Here is a 21,179-nt window from a genome sequence, read left to right as displayed (position 1 = left end):
AAAAAAAAAAAAAAAAGTTCAATTTCAAAAGAATGATAAAACAATTCTAAATTTGTATGTTTTTAATAATACAGATTTAAAATTTAAAAAGCAAAAATTAACACATCTACAAAGAGAAACTGACAAACCCACTATCATGGTGAGAGACTTTTAACATGTCTTTCTCAGTAACTGATGGAGATGTCAAAATAAAACCAAACCGAAGACCAAAACAAAACCAAGACAAAAGATTTGAAAAGAACAATCAACAAGTTTATGGACATACATGTAACATGCTAGTTAACAACAGGTGAATTAACATTCATTCAAAATACACACGGAACATTAATAAAAACTAGCAATATGGTAGGCCATGGGATTAGTCTCTCAGATTACAATATGGTCTGTGACCATAATGAAACCAAATTAGAAATGAATAACAACTAAATCAAAAAATGCTACATATTTTGAAATTAAGCATATACTTCTAAATAATTCACGGGGCAAATAAATTAAGAAAATTAAGAACTATTTTTAAAATGAACAAAATGAGAGACATTACACACCAAAACTTGTGGAGAAGCAGTTAGGATGGCACTTAGAGGCAAATTTAAAGAATAAGAGCCCAAATTTAAAAGTTAAAAAAAAAACAAACCTAAAACCTCAGAGAAAGTAGAAAGAAAGAGTAAAAAGCAGAAATTAAAAAGAGAAAAAGCATTTACAACGGAGATGATCGACAAAAACTCATTCTTTGAAAGAGAAATTAAAAATATAAACTTGTGGAAAAACTAAGCAAGAAAAAGAGAAAACAAACAATAGAAATGAAAAGGGAATATAATTATAGATGCTGCAGAGATTTAACTGATAAGAGGATATTATGTACAATTTTCGGCCAATAAAATTGAAAACAGAAAATTTTTGAAAAAAAAGTTTAGAAAAATACAATTTATTTAAATGCTTCAAAAAGAAATAAAAGGACTCACACTTCTAATTTCAAAACTTCCTACAATGCTATGCTGTCAAGAATGTGTGGTACTGGCTTAAGGACAGAAAGACATATCAATGGAATAGAACTAAGAGTCCGGAAATAAAATTTACAGTCAACTGATTTTTGACAAGGGTGCCAAGACAACTCAATGAGAAAAAACAGTCCTTTCAACAAACGTTACTGAGACACCTAGACATGCACATACAAAAGAATGAAGTGGGACCCCCCCCTACCTCATACTATATACAAAAATGAACTAAAAATGGACCACAGACCTAAAGAGCTAAAACAGTAAGCCTCAGAAGAAAACAGTGTTAAACTTTATGACTTTGAATTACACAAAAGTTTCATAGATATGACACCAATAACACCAAGAAACAAAAGAAACAATAGATAAACCGGACTTCATCGAAATTTAAAATTTTTGTGCCTCAAAGAGCAAGATCAAAAAAGTGAAACGATAATCCACAGATTGGGAGACTTTTTTTTTTCCTTTTTATTGTGCTTTAGGTGAAAGTTTACAGCTCAAGTTAATTTCTCATACAAAAACTTATACACATATTGTTATGTGACCTTAGTTACAATCCCTATGACAGCACTCTCCTTTTCCACCCCGCATTTCCCGTGTCCGTTCAACCAACTCCTATCCCGTTCTGCCTTCTCATCCAGACAGGGGCCGCCCATTCATTCTCCTGTATCTACTTGAACTAACAAGCACACTCTTCATGAGTATTATTTTATGTTTTATAGTCCAGTCTAATCTTGACTGAAGAGATGGCTTCAGGAATGGCTTTAGTTCTGGGTTAACAGACAACCCCGGGGCCATGTCTTCTGGGGTTCCTCTAGTCTCAGTCAGACCATTTAAGTCTGCTCTTTTTACGTGAATTTGAGTTCCGCACCACACTTTTCTCCAGCTCCATCAGGGACTCTCTGTTGTATTCCGTGTCAGCGCGGTCACTGGTAGTAGCCAGACACCATCTAGTTCTTCTGGTCTCAGGCTGATGGAGTCTCTGGCTTATGTGGCCCTTTTGTCTCTTGGGCTAACATTTTCCTTGTGTCTTTGGTATTCTTCATTCTCCTTTGCTCCAGGTAGGTTGGGACCAATTGATGCATCTTAGATGGCTTCTCGCAAGTTTTTAAGATTCCAGACGCCACTCACCAAAGTGGGATGCAGAATATTTTCTTAATAAACTTTGTTATGCCAATTGACCTAGATGTCCCCTGAAACCATGGTCTCCAGATCCCCGCCCCTGCTAGTCTGTCCCTCTAAGTGTTTGGCTGTATTCAGGGAACTTGTTAGCTTTCAGTTTAGTCCAGATGTGCTGACTTCCTCCATACTGTGTGTTGTCCTTCCCTTCACCTAAGATAATTCTCGTCTACTATTAGTTAGTGAATTCCCCTCTTCCTCTCTTCCCACCCTCCTAACCATCAGAGAATGTTTTCTTCTGTGTTAAAACCTTTTCTTGAGTTCCTATAATAGTGGTCTCATATATTTGTCCTTTTGTGACAGACTAATTTCACTTAGCATAATGCCCTCCAGATTCATCCACGTTGTGAGATGTTTCACGGATTCATCACTGTTCTTTATCGTTGCATAGTATTTCATTGTATGAATATACCATAATTTGTTTATCCAGTCAATTGTTGATGGGCACCTAGGTTGTTTCCTTTTTTTTTTTTGCTATTGTGAACAGTGCTGCATCGAACATAGGCGTGCATGTATCTATTTGGGTAATGGCTCTTAATTCTCTAGGATATATTCCAAGGAGTGGGATTGCTGGATCACCTGGTACTTCTATTTCTAGCTTTTTAAGAAAGTGCCAAATCGATTTCTGAAGTGGCTGTACCATTTTACATTCCTGCCAGCAGCATGTAAGTGTACCAGTCTCTCCACAACCTCTCCAACATTTGTTATTTTGTGTTTTTTGGATTAGTGCTAGCCTTGTTGGGGTGAGATGGTATCTCATTGTAGTTTTGATTTGCATTTCTCTAATGGCTAATGATCATGAGCATTTCCTCATGTATCTGGGAAGACTATACTTGCAAATCATGTATCTGAAAAGGATCTAGTATCAAGAATACAAAGAACTCTTACAAATTAAAAATAAACAAATGCTTATACCAGCATTATTCATAACAGCCAAAAAATAGAAACAAACCAAATGTCCATCAACTGATGAATAAACAAAATGTGGTATACCTATACAGTGGAATATTACTCTGCCATAAAAAGGAATAAAGTACTGATACATGCTACAACATGAATGAACCTGGAAAACATTATGCTAAGTGGAAGATATCAGATACAAAAGGCTCTACACTGTCTGATCCCATTTATGTGAAATATCCATAACAGGAAAATCCATAGAGACAGACAGTAGCTAACTCGTTGTGAGGGGCTAGATGAAGCGGAGATGAGAAGTGACTGCTAATGTGTACAAGGTTTCTTTCTGCAGTGATGAAAGTGTTCTGGAATTAGATAGCAATGATGGTTGCAAAACTTTGTGAGTCTACTAAAAAACACTGAATTCTATCCTTTAAAGGGGTGAATTTTATGGTATGTGAATTATATCTCAATTTAAAAAAGAAAAATAAATCAACTGACCGTACGAAAAAATTAAACAGATAAGCATTAGAAATTGAACAGTAGTTTAAAATCTTTCCACTAAAGAATAAAAAGGGTCCAGATAGTCTTACAAACGATTCCTACTAAATAATCAAAGAACAACAAAATAATTACAATCTTAAACTCTTCCAGAGAACAGTAAAAAAAGAAATGCTTTCTAATTCTTATCAAAATCCAGCGAGGACAACGTGTTTGGTGCTTCTGTTCTACCTCCTAGTTTGTTACTTAATGCCTGGGGCCTTCAAAGGTTGCAAGTGGCCATCCAAGGCACAACTGGTCTCTGTTGACCTGGAGCAACAGAGGAAGAGGAGGAGTCAGGAATAGGAGGAGGAAACTGACTGTGTGGTTAACTGCCTCCATGAACAACTGCCTCCTTTGCCATGAAACCAGAAGAACTGGATGGTACATGGCTACCATTACTGAACATTTTGATCAAAGATTCTATAGAAGAATTCCGATCAAAAGGGAGAAAATGAGACCAGAATTTCAAATTCTCATGGAATACAGTCTTTCTGGAGTCATGGAGGCTGGATGAATCCCTGAAATTACTGCCTTGAGATAATCTTTAAACCTTAAACCAAAAATATCCCCTAAAGTCTTCTTAAAACCAAACAATAGTTTAGCTTAACTAGTAAGGAATGTCTGCCTTGAGCACTGTGCTCGTTTAAAATCTATGTATATGGGATCAAACTGACAACAGCAAGATTAGATATGAACCTTACTGGGCAGTGAGTGTATGTTAATGTGGGAGGAATAACTTGGAAAAAGAGTAAGAATGTTGCACAACTCAAAGAATGTAATCAATGTCACTGAATTGTACATGTAGAAACTGCTGAACTGGTGTATGTTTTGCTGTGTATACTCTCAACAACAAATAAGTAAATTATATTTAAAAAAAAAAAAATCCAACCAAGACACTATGTGAAAAGAAAACAATCTGACTCATGAAAACAGATGTTAAAATCCTACACAAAATGTAAGCAAACCAAATCTGGTGATTTATAAAAAAGATAATCCATCATGGCTAAATTGGGTTTATCCTAGTAATGTTTGGTTAGCCTAATTTGAAAATCAATGTAACTGACCACATTAATAGATTAAGAAAAAATTCTGATCATCTCTAGAATTGTAGCAAAATCTTATGACACAATTCAACCTCCATTTCTGATTTTAAAACACCAAACAAAACAACTCTTAGCGAGGCAGGAATAGAATCAAATTTACTTAACTTGTTAAAGGACATCTAAAAAACAACCCTACAGTAAGTAAGCATCATTGCTTTTTTTTTTAATTGTGCTTTAAGTGAAAGTTAACAGTTCAAGTCAGTTTCTCATACAAAAATTTAAACACACATTGTTATGTGACCCTAGTTGCTCTCCCTATAATGTGACAGCACACTCCTCCTTTCCACCCCAGATTTCCTGTGTGCATTCAACCAGCTCCTGTCCCTTTTTGCCTTCTCATCTCGCCTCTGGACTGGAGCTGCCCATTTAGTCTCATGTATCTACTTGATCTAAGAAGCACTCTCTTCACGAGTATCATTTTATGTCTTATAGTCCAGTCTAATCTATGTCTGAAGAGAGGACTTCAGGAACGGTTTCAGTTCTGGGCTAACAGAGTCCAGGGGCCATGTCTTCTGGGGTCCTTCCAGTCTCAGTCAAACCATTAAGTCTAGTCTTTTTACCAGAATTTGAGTTCTATACCACACTTTTCTCCTGCCCCATCAGGGACTGTATTCCCTGTCAGGGCGGTCATTGGTGGTAGCCAGACACCATCTAGTTCTTCTGGTCTCAGGCTGATGGAATCTCTGGTTTATATGGTCCTTTCTGTCTCTTGGGTTACTATTTTCCTTGTGCCTTTGGTGTTCATTCTCCTTTGCTCCAGGTGGGTTGGGACCAACTGATGCATCTTAGATGGACGCTCACTAGCTTTTAAGACACCAGATGCCACTCACCAAAATGGGATGCAGAACATTTTCTTAATAAACTGTGTTATGCCAACTGACCTAGATATCCCCTGAAACCATGGTCCCCAGACCCCCACCTCTGCTACTCTGTCCCTCGAAGTATTTGGCTGTATTCAGGAAACTTGTTAGCTTTCAGTTTATATCCTTCCCTCCCCACCCTCGTCACCATCAAACCATGTTTTCTTCTGTGTTAAAACCTTTTCTTGAGTTCTTATAATAGTGGTCTCATACAATATTTGTCCTTTTGCGACTAATTTCACTCAGCGTAATGCCTTCCAGATTCATCTGTGTTATGAGACGTTCTGCAGATTCATCGTTGTTCTTTATCGTTATGTAGTATTACATTGTATGAATATACCATAATTTGTTTATCCATTTGCCCGCTGATGGGCACCTAGGTTGTTTCCATCTTTTTGCTATTGTCAACAGTGCTGCAATGAACATGGGTGTGCACACATCTATTCGTGTGACGGCTCTTATTTCTCTAGGGTATAGTCTAAGGAGTGGGATTCTGGATAGCATGGCCCTTCTATTTCTAGCTTTTTAAGGAGGCGCCAAATCGATTTCCAAAGTAGTTGTACCATTTTACATTCCCACCAACAGCGTGTAAGTGTTCCAGTCTCTCCACAACCTCTCCAACATTTATTATTTTGTGTTTCTCAATTAATGCTAGCCTTGTTGGGGTGAGATGGTATCTCACTGTAGTTCTGATCTGCATTTCTCTAATGGCTAATGATGGTAAGCATTTCCTCGTGTATCTGCTGGCCGCCTGAATGTCTTCTTTGGTGAAATGCCTGTTCATATCCTTTGCCCATTTTTTACTGGGTTATTCGCCTTTTTGTTGTTGATGTTTTGCAGTATCTTGTAGATTTTAGAGATTAGATGCTGATCGGATATGTCGTAGCCAAAAATTCTTTCCCAGGCTGTACGCTGTCGTAAGCATCACTCAATATTGAAACCGGACAGCATTTCCTTTGAGATCAGGAACAAGACATGAAGTAAAACCATGAATATCTGCAGATGTCTAAGACAGTACAGCATGGTTCAGAGATAGACAAATTGACCAATGATATGGAAGACAGATTACAGATAGAAACCTTCCCATATATGAAAATCTGATTTATGATATAGGAAGACTTGCAGATCAATGAGGAAATGAAAGTCTGTTCAATAAGCAGTGCTGGGATAACCAATTATTCATATTAAAAAAATTAAACTGTATCCCTTACCTTTCACTCTACACAAAAATCAATCATTGGGAGTTCTGAGAATTCAATGTTAAAGGCAAAACCATAAAGCTTTTAGTAGATAATGTAGGGGAGAATATGTGACCTCTAAGATTTCTTAAACAAGATAAAGGGAGAAATCCATATATTTAACTATATTAAAACTGAGCACTGTTGTGAGGTGTACATGTACCAGTAAACTGATTTTACTTTGTGTTGCCAGGAGAATGTCATCAAAAGTTATCAAGGTATACATGAGAAATGCCGAATAACCACTGAACTCAGCCAAAGATCAAATTATTTTAATCCTTTAATTTCCCTCCGTATTTTATAATTAATTAAATAGCAATCATTGTCAATGTAAGTAGGCTATCTGATTAAGCAAAAAAAATATGTTAACGTTATTTATACAGGGTTGTCAACGTTGTTGTTGTTAGCTGCTGTCAAGTAGGCGCCAACTCATGGCTACCCCATGTACAACAGAACAAAACATTGCTCGGTCCTGTGAGATCTTTGCCATCGTTTGTATGCGCAAGTCCACTGTTGCAGCTATTACGTATTCTGAGTGTCTTCCAACTTAGAGGGTTCACCTTCCATCACTACATCAGACAATATTCTGTTGTCATCCATAGGGTTTTCATTAGTTAATTTTCAGAAGCAGACTGCCAGGCCTGTCTTCCTACTCTGTCTTAGTCTGGAAGCTCCACTGAAACCTTTCCATCATGGGTGACCCTGCTGGTATTTGAAATGCCAGTGGCATAGCTTCCAGCATCACAGCAACATGCAAGCCACCATAAGATCTTCTTTGGAAAGCATAACAGCTTCTTTTAAAAAAAAAAAGAAAAGAAATGGAGCAAGCAGACAACATATTTTTAGGACTTAATAAATAACTCTGAAATAAAAAGTGCCAAAGTAAAAGGCATAATTATAAGGAACAAATTATTCACTTGGGGAGCTATTAACACTATATGTATGACTGAAAGGGGTGAGTTTTAAAGACAACATCTATCCCATGATAAACATTCTTTTACTCTATGAAAGTATGTGTCCATTAAGCAAAATAAATTCACTCCTGTTTCATCCACCATCAAAACACCTTCCCTTCTACCCAAAACTCACACATACATACGAGGTAAACATTTTCCATTTAAACTGTAAGCCTCTGGCTCACATAAAAACAAACTGATTTTAACCACACACAAGCTCCTGTGCTTAGACTTGTAGTTTCTACATGCTGCCCACACAGCACTTTGTGAGCATGTGATTAGGAGGAATGATGCACAATCACACCACATTCCTTCCCTCAGCTCACACATCAAGAACTTGCCCTCTCAGCTGCATTCTTCTCTGAACAGCCATGGTCACCTTAGCAACCCTATGCTCCTAATATGGACAGCTGGTCCGTTTAAAGTCAGCCCTTCTTGGCAAGGAAAATGCTTATTCTTCAAATTGGGCAGAGAAGAGGAGAGGTTTTCCTTTCAGTACACATTACAAGGGTTGATTTAACTTGGGTCAGCACTTTTCTTCTGTGGCAGCAATTTGTGTCGAGTTTCAACCTATTCTGAGTTTTGTTTTTTGCTTTTAAATTTAAAAGCAAGTGGCTAAAGAATAAAATCAAGACAGATCATATGGATCTCTAAGGAAGAGTGCAACATAAAACAAAAAGGTATCTGAAATAACTGCATTATTTTATAAAGTTATCTACGTTTTTGAAAGTTCAACTTTACTTAAATTTAGCTGTAATACCTGAAGCCTTAACAAAAGGTAAGACATTAGAATCAGAAGACCTATGTCTTTCTAATACCACAGCCTATTTTTGAACAAAAACACATCGGTAAACTTCAAAGACCTATAACTCTAGTCTATTTAATAGACTACCAACCAATCTGCGTTCCTTTATTCCATCACCTATATATGAAATCTCTAATAATCTTTCCACAGGTTCAAATGTAAGCTAGGTATTAAATACCAAATGATCAGTATATCAGAAGACCCTTCAGAATTAGAATGTCCCAGGGTAGCACTGGATTACTCAAAACCAAACTTGATCTGTGTCTGTACCACTTGACCTGGGCCTGAACCAAATTAAGCCTCTCAGAATAAAAGACACAGGTTTATAATCCAGTTTACCTGATTTTCACACTACAAACAAACAACTTGGGGGGAGGGAGGCTACATATTCTGAAATGTGTGATATTAAATTGCTCATTCCATATCCACAAAAGGATTCTGATCTTCCATTCATCAAAATAAGATACCAAACTTTCAAGAAAAGTAAACAATCACATTCAAAACAAAAACATACGTAAGTTTTTGGCAGTCATTCTAAACTGGAGACATGTATCAAATAATCTTCTACATAAGAGAGGTAGACTAAATCCACATTAATTTAATAAATGCTGCTTTAGTAAATCTTAAGGTTAAGTGACTACCTACATTATTCATTGGTTTTATTTTTCTTTGTACACCCACTCCTCACTTATTAACTATCTTGTTATCTGAAGTTTTGCATTTACAACAATAGTAAAAAAATCTATCATCTGACTATTGTGCACATTAACGACATATATCTGGCAGTAATGAATGCTGAGGTACGAGGCAAGAGTAACATTGACTGTGATGGTTAAGGTTGTGTGTCAACTTGGCTAGGCTATGATTCTTAGTAGTTTGGCAGTTATGTAATGATATAATTTGGTAGTTACATATGATGTGATTTGGCAGTTATGTAATGATGTAGTCATCCTCCAGTTTGTGATCCCATGTGGTCATCCTCCATTTTTGCATAATGCTGATTTTCAAATAACAACCTCGTCTTTGGAACTTAACCATGTCGACAAGTGAGGAATGGGTGTATAAATCTGCTTTTAAAATTGCTTAGGCTATGAGTTAGAAACAGAAACATTTTTTTCATGTTAAGACTATCCTAGTAATGACATCTTTTACATACAGTAAAATATCAGTTGATAGGGTGGCAATATTGATTAATAAAAGAACCAAAAGCAAATTCACTACTACATACTGGTTTCCTCATTTGTAAAATGGGAAATAGTATTTATCCCACTTCTGCCATCTGTTAACATAATTAAGTTAGAATAATGAAAGTAATATGCAGCATAAAATACTAAAAAATTAAAGAAACTAGGAAAAGGGATTATAAACTACCTGATGGCTAATTTTCTGAATTGTTATTTTTTTAAAAAGCAGGTGGAGAGGAGGAAGGAGGGTATTCGACAATGCATTGAGTACCAATCAGTAACAATTTCAAGAGATGGTGGCTATCCCACAAAAGAGCTTATAAATACTTCAGTTATGACATATAAATAACTACTTTTTTCCAAAGGCTACTTCAACCTTGGCTTCACTTTCAGCAGAAATACACATTCCCTTTCCCCTTTTCCATTCCACTACTGAATCAGTTCCATTTCCTCCCAGCCTCTAAAACAAGGTGCCCCCCAAAGTCTCCTCCCACACTAAGAAATTGTTCCCAACAAGGCATCTTTAGTTTCCACGGAGACTAAATGGAAGCCCCTCCCTGACCTGACCCCTGCTCGCTCTCACTATCCTCCTCCTAATGTTGGGGCCCACCCCCTCCTCTCACAGGAGTCTCTCCCTAGCTCTCCACTTACTACTCTGGGACATACTATCACTAGGGATTTGAAGCTTCTAAAGTTCCCACTCTGGCAATTTCTAGTTAGGGGATCCGAGAAAAGTTGCTTCTCCTGATACCACGCTACCATAGATGAAATTGTGTTTCCACATCCCAAATTTAGAATCTGCATTTGTAGCGGTAATTACTCAGTTTTTAATCTGTGTTAGATTTTGTTATAGGGATTCACAGAACATGGTCCTGCTTCAAAGATGTAAGAGAAAAAACACGATTAATGTTCAATTATAATACAATATAGAAATTAATAAGTAAGAGATAATAAGAAGTTCTATGATATTACTGGTGGTGCGATGGTTAGGCTCTCAGCTGCTAACCAAAAGGCTGGTGGTTCAAATCTACCAGCAGCTCTGTGGGAAAAAGACCTGGCAATCTGTTCCCATAAAGATTACAGCCAATGGGGTAGTTCTACTCTTGTCACATGGGGTCGCCATGAGTCTGAATCAACTCGACAGCACTGAACAAAAACAACTTTTCAACTACCAAGCTTTTGTGAGCTAGCACTGAAACCAAAGCATTTTATTACACTGTTTCTAGAAGAAAAATACATGTTTTTGTTAGACCCCAATTATCCTTTGCTTTGACTATTCTAACGGTCTCTTAGACAGGCAGCCTTCAAAACAGATGCTCATACTTCTTCTAAACTTCCATATCACCTAACTCACATTCTTTAATATTAATTCTAATATAAAGAAATGAACACATTTTGGTTTTTTTCTTAAATGCCTATTTTAGTGTACATTATATATTAAGGAATTTTACATATAACTGCTTCATTTTAATAAACACCCACCTGAAAACAATGCACCAGCTAAAAACAACAAACTAGATGAACGCTCAGCAACATGGCCAGATCTTGGGAAAAAAGGAGTGGACAGAGAGAAGGGTGGTAGAGAGTACAAGAATTAAACTAAGACGTATAAATCTTTTACACAAATTAAATATAAATTTTATATAATCTCATGTATGAATTAAAATAATAACAGGTTTTGTAAGACACAAATAAAAGGACCCACATCAAACACATTAAAGATCACTTATATGGGGAATGAACACAAAAGGAAATGGAAAGACAGACCTTCAAGGGTCTGATGATGATGGGTATGACACAACCTAAGGAATATCACTAACTCAATACTCTTGTACCTGAGGCTAAAAACTGATATATCCAAGTCATCCTCTTTTAAAACAACAGATTTTTTAAAGTTGTCATTGTCCTTTTAATACTTTTAAGTATGTAGCAGGACAATACTATTAAATGTGAATAATCTTCTCTTGATACTTTCTCTGCTAAAAATAAAAAAAATATATGAAAGCATTTGGGTACCTATAAATATAAATATTTTTGAACACTTAAAGGGAAGCCCTAAGGGTACCAGATACTATGGTCCATCATCACCTTTAGCAGTTTGCATTAAAAGATTTTAATTTCATTTGCCAAAAGAACAGTGACAAAGATACAACGGATCAAGTTCACTAGGATCTAGATCTTTTGAAGTTTTGGTTTTTGCTTTAAGCACTGTGGTCCAGTGAAAGAAGGACTAGGATTTCTCCTGAAGTCCCACCTCACTATCTCTGAGTAGTGCCCTTGAAGGTCAGGCAGTGGACACCCAGATTCCAGGACCTCCTCCCTAACCCCTGGGGAGCAGGAGAGGAAAAAAAAAGAAATTTTACAAGAAACATGGAGAGGAAAAATATTGGTGATTTGATTTTTCCTTTTCCTCTTGAGCTAGCAGATCCTTTTGACACTTTCTTTTCAGTGACCAGTATAAAAACTGACCTGCTTAACCAAATCTACAGCAGTTTCAAATACAAGTGGAAAAGGTTTGTTTGAGAGTACCTATTCCCCTCAGGACATAGGATACTGAAAAAGGAGTATAAATGAGAAAACAGAGTTACTGATCTGAATGATTCACTTTATAAGCATTTCCAGTTGACAGATTCAATTAACCAGCATTGATCACTACTACCTGTACCAAAAAGTTCCTGAGAAAATTTAACCACAAAGTACCTTCTCAAGGCTGCCAAGCATTTGATTTTAAGTTCCTGGCACACGGTAAACACACCAATAAGGGGATTTAAATATCCACTCACTTGAACAATTCATCCTTCTTAAGTCTAAAGAGCATAATAATAAATCAATGATAATTCAAAATCCATTGTCAAAGCGGCAATTCATAAATTTTTTTTTTAAATAAATGTTACTCAATCTCCTAGTGTCTACCTGACAGGAAGCACTCTATTCTTTAAACTAAAACAGGAGCTAAAACAATTTCCATAGGTAGAAACCTAACTAAAAAAATTTCTTTTAATTTAAAGCTCATATGAGAGCTTTTGTGAACTCTACACCCCAAAGTCATTTAGGTAATGTTCACTGAGTGAAAAGTGAACAAACCTCAGTGGAAGAAAGTAACTTTTTTAGAAAAAGAATCTTGTAATAATCAAGGAAAGATTTAAGATAAATAAATATAGGGAAAGGATAAAATATATAAAGAAAAATTAAGCCTGTATTCATTGCATTTTTTTAATTACTATATCAGCAATTCTTACCTTGTGGAATTCTCTTTCGAGAAAAACAGATGCAATTTTGTTCCTAAAAAATTTTCAGGTAGAAAAGTTTAAACGTTAGTTTCAAAACATCAAGTCCCTTGAAAATGAAGTTATACATTACATTTTTATCTAAATCCTGCATTTTTATGAGCTAGAAAAGAATTATCACACAGATTTAGGTAATGAATATTTTTAAAACCAAAATGTCAACATAGTATATTCAGAATATTATGACATTTGATACTACCAAAGCTTAAGAGACGTTAAATCTCTAATAATAAAAGTACTTCATTATTATTATTAAACATTTATTATTAAAAATTAAACACCAAATCATTTTTGCTAGGTATAAAATGATATTTGGCATATATTCATATTCTAAAATATCAGTACTCAATTGGGTTTTACTTTCTCTAAGACTTGATATTATGATTTTTTGAGCTATAATTCACATACTATACATTCACTTTTTTAAAGTGTAAAATTCAGTGGTTTTAGTATATTCACAAAGCTGTACAACCATCACCACAATCTAACTCCAGCTATTTTCACCACCTCAAAAAAGAAACTCTGTACCGAAAGGTACATTTTAATCCCACGGAGAAATACCTGAAACGAGTTTAATTTTAAAAGATATGCAAGAAACACTCTTTACAACACCAAGATCAAAATTATTTTTTTTAATTGTGCGGAGAAAAGACTAGAAGGAAAAACAAACATAAAAAGTTCTAAGAGTAGCTGTATTTGGATTTAAAAACAAAACAAAACATGGTGATCGAGTCGATTCCGACTCATAACAACACTACAGGACAGAGTAGAACTACCCCATAGGGTTTCCAAGGCTGTAATCTTTACAGAAGCAGATTGCCACATCCTTCTCCCATGTATTTGGATAGTGGTATTATAATGACTTTTTCCTCTAAAGTTGTGATTCTATAATTATGTTTATGATTCTCAAAAAGGTACAGCACAGTCATGCATTTTTTAAAAGTTATATACTAGAATCTGTACTACAAGCCAAAGTAAAAGTAAAAATACAAGTTGACACTTTTTAAACATTCACTCTATTTTTCATTGTTTGTTTTTCAAAGTAGATAAAATAACTATAAAGTAAAACAAATAAGATTTGGTCACACTTACTAATCTGGTTGAAAAGCCACAGCTGCATTTTACGTTATGATAAATTGACTGTTTCATCACTTTCGCATCTGAGCATCTACTTCTTAATGGTCATTTCTGAAATAAAGATGCAGTTATTAAGAATGTTACTCTTGAATATATTATAATAAAAAAACAAAATTGGGACAACTATCTAAATTTTAGTGACCAAAGATAACTATCAAAACAGCTCTTGAGTAACCTTCTTTAAAAAAACATCATTAATGGAACTGAGAGTGGGTTGGGAGGGTTGGAATATAGGCTATTGTTCCACAGGACCAGAATCATACAGTATGTTATATGTACTAAATAAAAAGGCTATCCAGCCTCTTCAGTGCTCAATGCCTTTGACTCAGTGGGGCTTTGCAATTCCTAAGAGCACTATTTACAGATAGAAGGGGAAAAAATAAGTATGAAGGAAAAAGAGAAAGGAAGAAGAGCGCTAAACACAATGAATAAATTCAACACAATAAATTAATTCACTAATTTTCTAACTATCACAGTGATCAATGATATCTAACAACTAATGAGACAGAAATAGAAAACCATACAAATAGCAATGCTGAAGAAAAAACATACAAATGGGCTAACTGGTTCTTATATTCATGACAACAAACTTCATCCAGGCCTTCAACCATTGCCTTCCTGGCAATCCTACTTCATTTCTCTGGCTTGTGACAATTATCTTTCATACCTCCTTCTTCCCAAAACCTCCACTACCTGGAACCCCCCTAATTCTAAACCAATACCCTTGCTTTGTATTTCACTGAGAAAATGGAAGCCTTCAGACAAACAGGAATGCCCCTCATCTTTCCACAACCATATGAACATACATACTATAGAATAATTTTTTGGTGGCTCTCTTCTGCCTGTTCTGAATGACTTGTCATAGGCATCACATGCCAAATCCTAAAAGAGAGTCACTTCCCCAACATATCCATTTGTGCAATTCTTTCTGTTCCACAACCTGCCCATGACTACAAGGTGAGTTTTCTCTCAGCATCCATTCAGCCCAAAGGGTGCCATTTTAAACTGTGATCCATACTTTGATACACATGCTAGAAATTTTTATTTGGGGAACGCATCTATAAAAATATTGTTCAATGACAATGAAAAAGATGGATTTATGTACAAGGTTGTGTGCAAGAGAGGCACAGCATCAACTTAGCCACCTCTTTGCCCATGCTCAGCCCAAAGTATCAAAGAGCTACTCGCTTGCCATTCTTGCCTCTTACAAAAAGACTCTTCTTTGCTCACCTCAACAAGGCAGCCAGACTAGTCCTTTTCAAAGGAAAGTCAGATCACGTCACTCCTCTGTTTTAACCCTCCAATGGAGCCCCATCTCACTCAGTCTAAAAGCCAAAGTCCTTATAAAGGCCTTTGATCTGATATCCCCTTCCCCAAATCTCTGACCTCATTTCCTACCATTCTCTCCCATGTTCACTCCACTCAGTGACCTCTTTCCTTCCTTTAAACACATCAAGCATGTTTTCACTCCAGGGCCTCAAGACTTGTTTCACCCTCTGCCTGGAACACCAGATCTCTCTCAGCCTCACTCCTCTACTTCCTTTAGAACTTGGCTTTTATAAGTCATCTCATCAAAGAGATCCGCCCTGGTACCCTAGCCAACCCCAAAATATCTCTCTGTTTTCCTTATCCGGCAGACAACATGTAAGGATAAATAAATTACAAATTTTGGAGGAGATAATCATTTGAAATACAAACGCCTTAATTTTCAGATCTGTCTTTGTGTCTAAACATCTATGAGCTATACTGTCTCTTGAAAACATTCTTACAGTCACAACTTGAAAAAATTAATGACAATGTAGCTACCACTGTGTGTTTGGTAGTTGTTTTAAAATTATCTGTACCATAACTTTAGAAAGTAGTGGTGAAAGATTAGAATTAAATGAGTCCCATTAAGAAACAACAACTAGTAAAATAAATGGCATTCCCTTTCTTCCCCCTCCTTTAGGGATTTCTGTTTGGGATTATGTTATAAACATCCAAGTAATTTCAAAAAAAAAAGTTTAACTACTTCAAATTTATCTGTTATCTTTAATACCATGACTACTAGAAAGAATCAATGGAACTCACTAACTCTAACATGACCAGACTAGCTGTGACTTGGAAGGGATGTTTGAACTTAATCATTTTTCTTTAAATAAACAAACTCCCCCTGGGCTAAGGCCTACTCTTCCTTTCAAACATCCCATGGCTGGCAAGCTTAAGAGAGATAGCCAGGGGCCAGAGAAAACAGCAAGTATGACTCATTTAATAGTCCCTGAAGACCAAAACAAAGATACCAGTTCTTGCACAAGTTCTCTAGAATTGCCCAAAAACTGACTTAGCCATATACCTTTCATCTGAATAATCTATTTTCACCTAGTTTAATGTTCACAAAGCACTTGTTATGTGCCTATCAGACTTTAGGTATAAAAATAAACCAAGAATACAATGAAAACAATCAAGCTGGGGTTCCAAGAGTTGAATGATGAAACTAATGTTACAATTTGCTTTGTTTGGGGGAAAAGGGGGCAGAGAGAACCCTTAAACATTTTTATACCGAAATGCCTTCACTCATCTAGGAATCTGATTTCAGCGAGTTCAACCACTTGAAAAATTAGTGATATTCAAGTTACCTTTATTGAGCAACTTCTCTATTTACATACTTTTAGCTCACTTAACTCCCAGAATTCCCCTATGAGAAAGCTATTAACAAAGCACAGAGTGGTTAAATAACTTGTCCAAACCAGAAAGGGGCAGATCTCAGATTCAAAAATCTTGATCTATCTTTTTCATCATTATAATCTTCAGTAACCAGGTATAAACCTGTTAGTCACAAATTCCACATTTGCACTACAGTTCATATGCAAATCAAGGCAGTTAATTTTACCAATTTTTTCCATTGTTCCAAAGTTGCTTTAGACAAGAGGACCAAAAGGAAGGTTCAGTGCTATACACTAAGAAGAAACTTATGACATTAAGGAATTAATCAGAAGAATATGCTACATTTAGGTCTAAGAGAGTTGATTAAGGGCAAGCTAAGCATTACAGATCAATAATTGGTATTCATTCATTATGATTAATCTGAATTACCTCTAAATGACTGTTATACACACTGAGAAGTCAAGGAAGAAACACTAGGACTTGAGTGGGTACACAGTTGTTTATCAAGTTTCTGCACTTTTCTGAATGTCTGAAATATTTCTTTCTTTCTCCACATAGGTAGATACATACTTACACACATACTTATCCATACACATAGATACAAGTTAAATTATTCCATTAATTTTTTAATTGACCATCAAATTATTAGTTATGACATAAATTTTCCTTTTTGAGAAATCCTCTCATGTTAAACTAGTTCCTGACATTATCATATAACACTAATTGGCCTTAGTTCATAACCAATGGAATCTTGATTTTTTAAGTGTTGCTAATCAGAAAATACTGTGTGAGCATATTTTCTTTCTAAGTTGCAAACTTAGCTGGATAATAGTAAATGCAACCATAGCCTATTACACAGTAAAGTAATATATCTATTCTAAAATAAAAATGAAGGAGATTCCTTAACTATATCAGGACATGTTACTCAGGAAATCTGGCCTTGCTACACTTATGTACTCAATTATTTGGAGAAAGTGAAATTCCTTCGAACAAATTATCCCATGACTAAATAACATGCCATTTAAACATCACTCTACGACTTACTGCTTTGCAGAGCAGGATCAATTTAAAGTTTCCAAAAGGCCTAAATACATATATGCTAGTCTTCCGAATCCTTGATTGAATCCTGGGAATTCTCAGCATAAATTAACACTTAAAAAAAAATCCATTGTGAACAGTGCTGCAGTGAACATGGGTATGCACATATCTATTTGTGTGATGGCTCTTACTTCTCTAGGATATATTCCAAAGAGCAGGATTGCTGGATCGTATGGTACTTCTATTTCTAGCTTTCTAAGGAAGCGCCAAATCGATTTCCAAATTCATCGTACCATTTTACATTCCCACCAACACTGTATAAGCATTCCAGTCTCTCCACCACCTCTCCAGCATTTATTATTTTGTGTCTTCTGGATTAATGCTAGCCCTATTGGGGTGAGATGGTATCTCACTGTAGTTCTGATTTGCATTTCCCTAATGGCTAATGATGGTAAGCATTTCCTTCTGCATCTGGTAGCCACTGGAATGTCTTCTTTGGTGGCATGCGTGTTCATATCCTTTGCTCATTTTTTAATTGGGTAATCTGTCTTTTTGTTGTTGATGTTTTGCAGTATCTTGTAGATTTTAGAGATTAGACACTGATCGGATTTGTCATAGCCACAAATTTTTTCCCAGTCTGTAGGTTGACTTTTGACTCTTTTGGTGAAGTCTTTTGATGAGCATAACTGTTTGATTTTTAGGAGCTCCCAGTTATCTAATTTCTCTTCTGAGGTTTATGCATTGTTACTTATGGTTTGTATTCTGTTTATGCCATGTATCAGGGCTCCTAGCATTGTCCCTATTTGTTCTTCGATGATCTTTATCGTTTCAGATTTTATATTTAGGTCTTTGATCCATTTTGAGTTAGTTTTTGTGCATGGTGTGACGTATGCGTGAGTCTTGTTTCATTTTTTTGCAGATGGATATCCAATTATGCCAGCACCATTTGTTAAAGAGACAGTTTTTTTCCCCATTTAATGGACTCTGGGCCTTTGTCAGATATCAGCTGCTCATAAACGGATGAGTTTACAAATGGATTCTCAATTCGGTTCCATTGGTCTATGTATCTGCTGTTGTACCAATACCAGGCTGTTTTGACTACCATGGCGGTTATTATAGTAGGTTCTAAATTCAGGTAGTGTGAAGCCTCCCACTTTGTTCTTCTTCAGTAATGCTTTACACTTATCCAGGACCTCTTCCCTTTCCATCTCAAGTTGGTGATTCGTTTCTCCATCTCATTAAAAAATGCCATTGGAATTTGGATGGGGATTGCATAGTAACTACAGATCACTTTGGGTAGATTAAACATTTTCACAAGGTTGAGTATTCCTACCCATGAGCAAGGTATGTTTCTCCACTTATGCAGGTCTCTTTTGGTTTCTTGCAATAGTGTCTTGTAGTTTTTACTATACAGGTCTTTGAAGTCTCTGGTTAGATTTATTCCTAAGTATTTTATCTCTTGGGGGGGCTATTGTAAATGGTATTTGGTGATTTCCTCTTGGAAGTTCTCTTTGCTGGTGTAGAGGAATCCAACTGATTTTTGTATGTTTATCTTGTATCCTGATACTTTGCTGTAATCTTCTATTAGTTCCAGTAGTCTTCTTGTGGATTCTTTGGGATTTTCTGTGTATAAGTAGTCTTCTTGTGGATTCTTTGGGATTTTCTGCGTATAAGATCATATCATCTGCCAATAGATACTTTTACTTCTTCCTTACCAATTAGGATGCCCTTTATTCCTTTTTCTAGCCTAACTGCTCTGGCTAGGACCTCCAGCACAAGGTTGAGTAAGAGGGTGATAAAGGGCATCCTTACCTGGTTCCTGTTCTCAAGGGGAATGCGTTCAGACTCTCTCCACTTAGGACGATGCTGGCTGTTGGCTTTGTATAAATGCCCTTAACTGTGTTGAGGAATTTCTCTTCTATTCCTATTTTGCTGACAGTCTTTACCATGAATGAGTGCTGGACTTCATAAAATGCCTTTTCTCCATCGATTGATAAGATCATATGGTTCTTGTCTTCTGTTTTATTTATGTGATGGATTACATGGATTGTTTTTCGAATATTGAGCCATCCCTGCATAGCTGGTATGAATCCCACTTGATCATGGTGAATTATTTTTTTGATATATTGTTGAATTCTGCTGGCTAGAATTTTGTTCAGGATTTCTGCATCTACATTCATTAGGGATACTGGTTTGTAATTTTCTTTTTTTGTGTTGTCTTTACCTGGTTTTGGTATCAGGGTTATGCTGGCTTCATAGAATGAGTTTGGGAACATTCCATCCTTTTCTATGCTCTGAAATACTTTTAGTAGTAGTGGTGTTAACTCTTCTCTGAAAGTTTGGTAGAATTCTACAGGGAAACCATCAGGGACAGGGCTTTTTTTTGTTGGGAGTTTTTTAATTACATTTTCAATCTCTTCTTTTGTTATAGGTTTATTTAGTTGTTCTACCTGTGTTTGTGTTAGTGCAGGTAGGTAGTGTGTTTCTAGAAGTTTGTCCATCTCCTCTAGGTTTTCAAATCTGTTAGGAAAGTACAATTTTTCATAGCATTGTTATGATTCTTTTAATTTCAGTTCAGTCTCTTGTGATACAGCCCATCCCATTTCTTATTCGGGTTATTTGCTTCCTTTCCTGTTTTTCTTTTGTCAGTTTGGCCAATGGTTTATTGACTTTGTTGATCTTTTCAAAGAACCAACTTTTGGTCTTGTTAACTCTTTGAATTGTTTTTCTATTCTCTATTTCATTTAATTCTACCCTAATTTTTATTATTTGCTTTCTTCTGGTGCCCAAGAGCTTCATTTGTTGCTCTCTATTTGTTCGAGTTCTATGGTTAATGTTTTAATTTTGGTCCTTTCTTCTTTTTGGATGTGTGGATTTATTGCTATGAATTGATCTCTGAGCATTGCTTTTGTCGTGTCCCAAAGGTTCTGGTAGGATGTGCTTTCATTCTCATTTGATTATGTGAATTTCTTTATTCCATCCTTAATTTCTTCTATAACCCAGTAGTTTTTGAGCAAGGTGTTTTTCCATTTCCATCTGTTTTTTTTTCCCTTGCTTTTTCTGTTGATTTCCACTTTTATGGCTTTATGGTCAGAAAAGATGCTTTGTAACATTTCAGTGCTTTGGAATCTGTTAAGGCTTGCTTTATGGCCTATTCTGGAGAATGTTCCATATGCACTGCAAAAGAAAGTATACTTGGCTGCTGTTGGGTGGAGTGTTCAGTATATGTCTATGAGGTCAAGTTGGTTGACTGTGGCATTTAAATCATCCATGTCTTTACTGAGCTTCTTTCTGGATGTTCTGTCCTTCACTGA

At 36.0% G+C, this 21,179-nt stretch overlaps 1 protein-coding gene across 5 annotated transcripts in view; it reads right to left on the bottom strand.

Moving 5' to 3' along the window:
- Positions 1-21,179, bottom strand: part of FRS2 (fibroblast growth factor receptor substrate 2) — a 143,657-nt gene that overhangs the window by 62,238 nt on the left and 60,240 nt on the right. For 4 of the 5 annotated variants that reach the window (XM_023740813.1, XM_023740812.1, XM_023740810.1 and 1 more), the window contains 2 exons: positions 14,140-14,235; positions 13,000-13,042 (listed from right to left, as the gene is read on the bottom strand). The gene's annotated coding sequence lies outside the window, so the exon portion shown is untranslated. Of the gene's footprint in view, positions 1-11,242; positions 11,305-12,999; positions 13,043-14,139; positions 14,236-21,179 lie in introns of all 5 variants that reach the window. The other variant, XM_023740811.1, reaches the window with a different exon arrangement.

This window comes from Trichechus manatus, unplaced genomic scaffold (genome assembly GCF_000243295.1).
Source record: "Trichechus manatus latirostris isolate Lorelei unplaced genomic scaffold, TriManLat1.0 scaffold00164, whole genome shotgun sequence".
In the NCBI taxonomy this organism is placed as follows: Eukaryota; Metazoa; Chordata; class Mammalia; order Sirenia; family Trichechidae; genus Trichechus; species Trichechus manatus.
The sequence above is the reverse complement of the archived record's forward strand: the minus strand, read 5'-3'. Positions and strand labels throughout refer to the sequence as shown.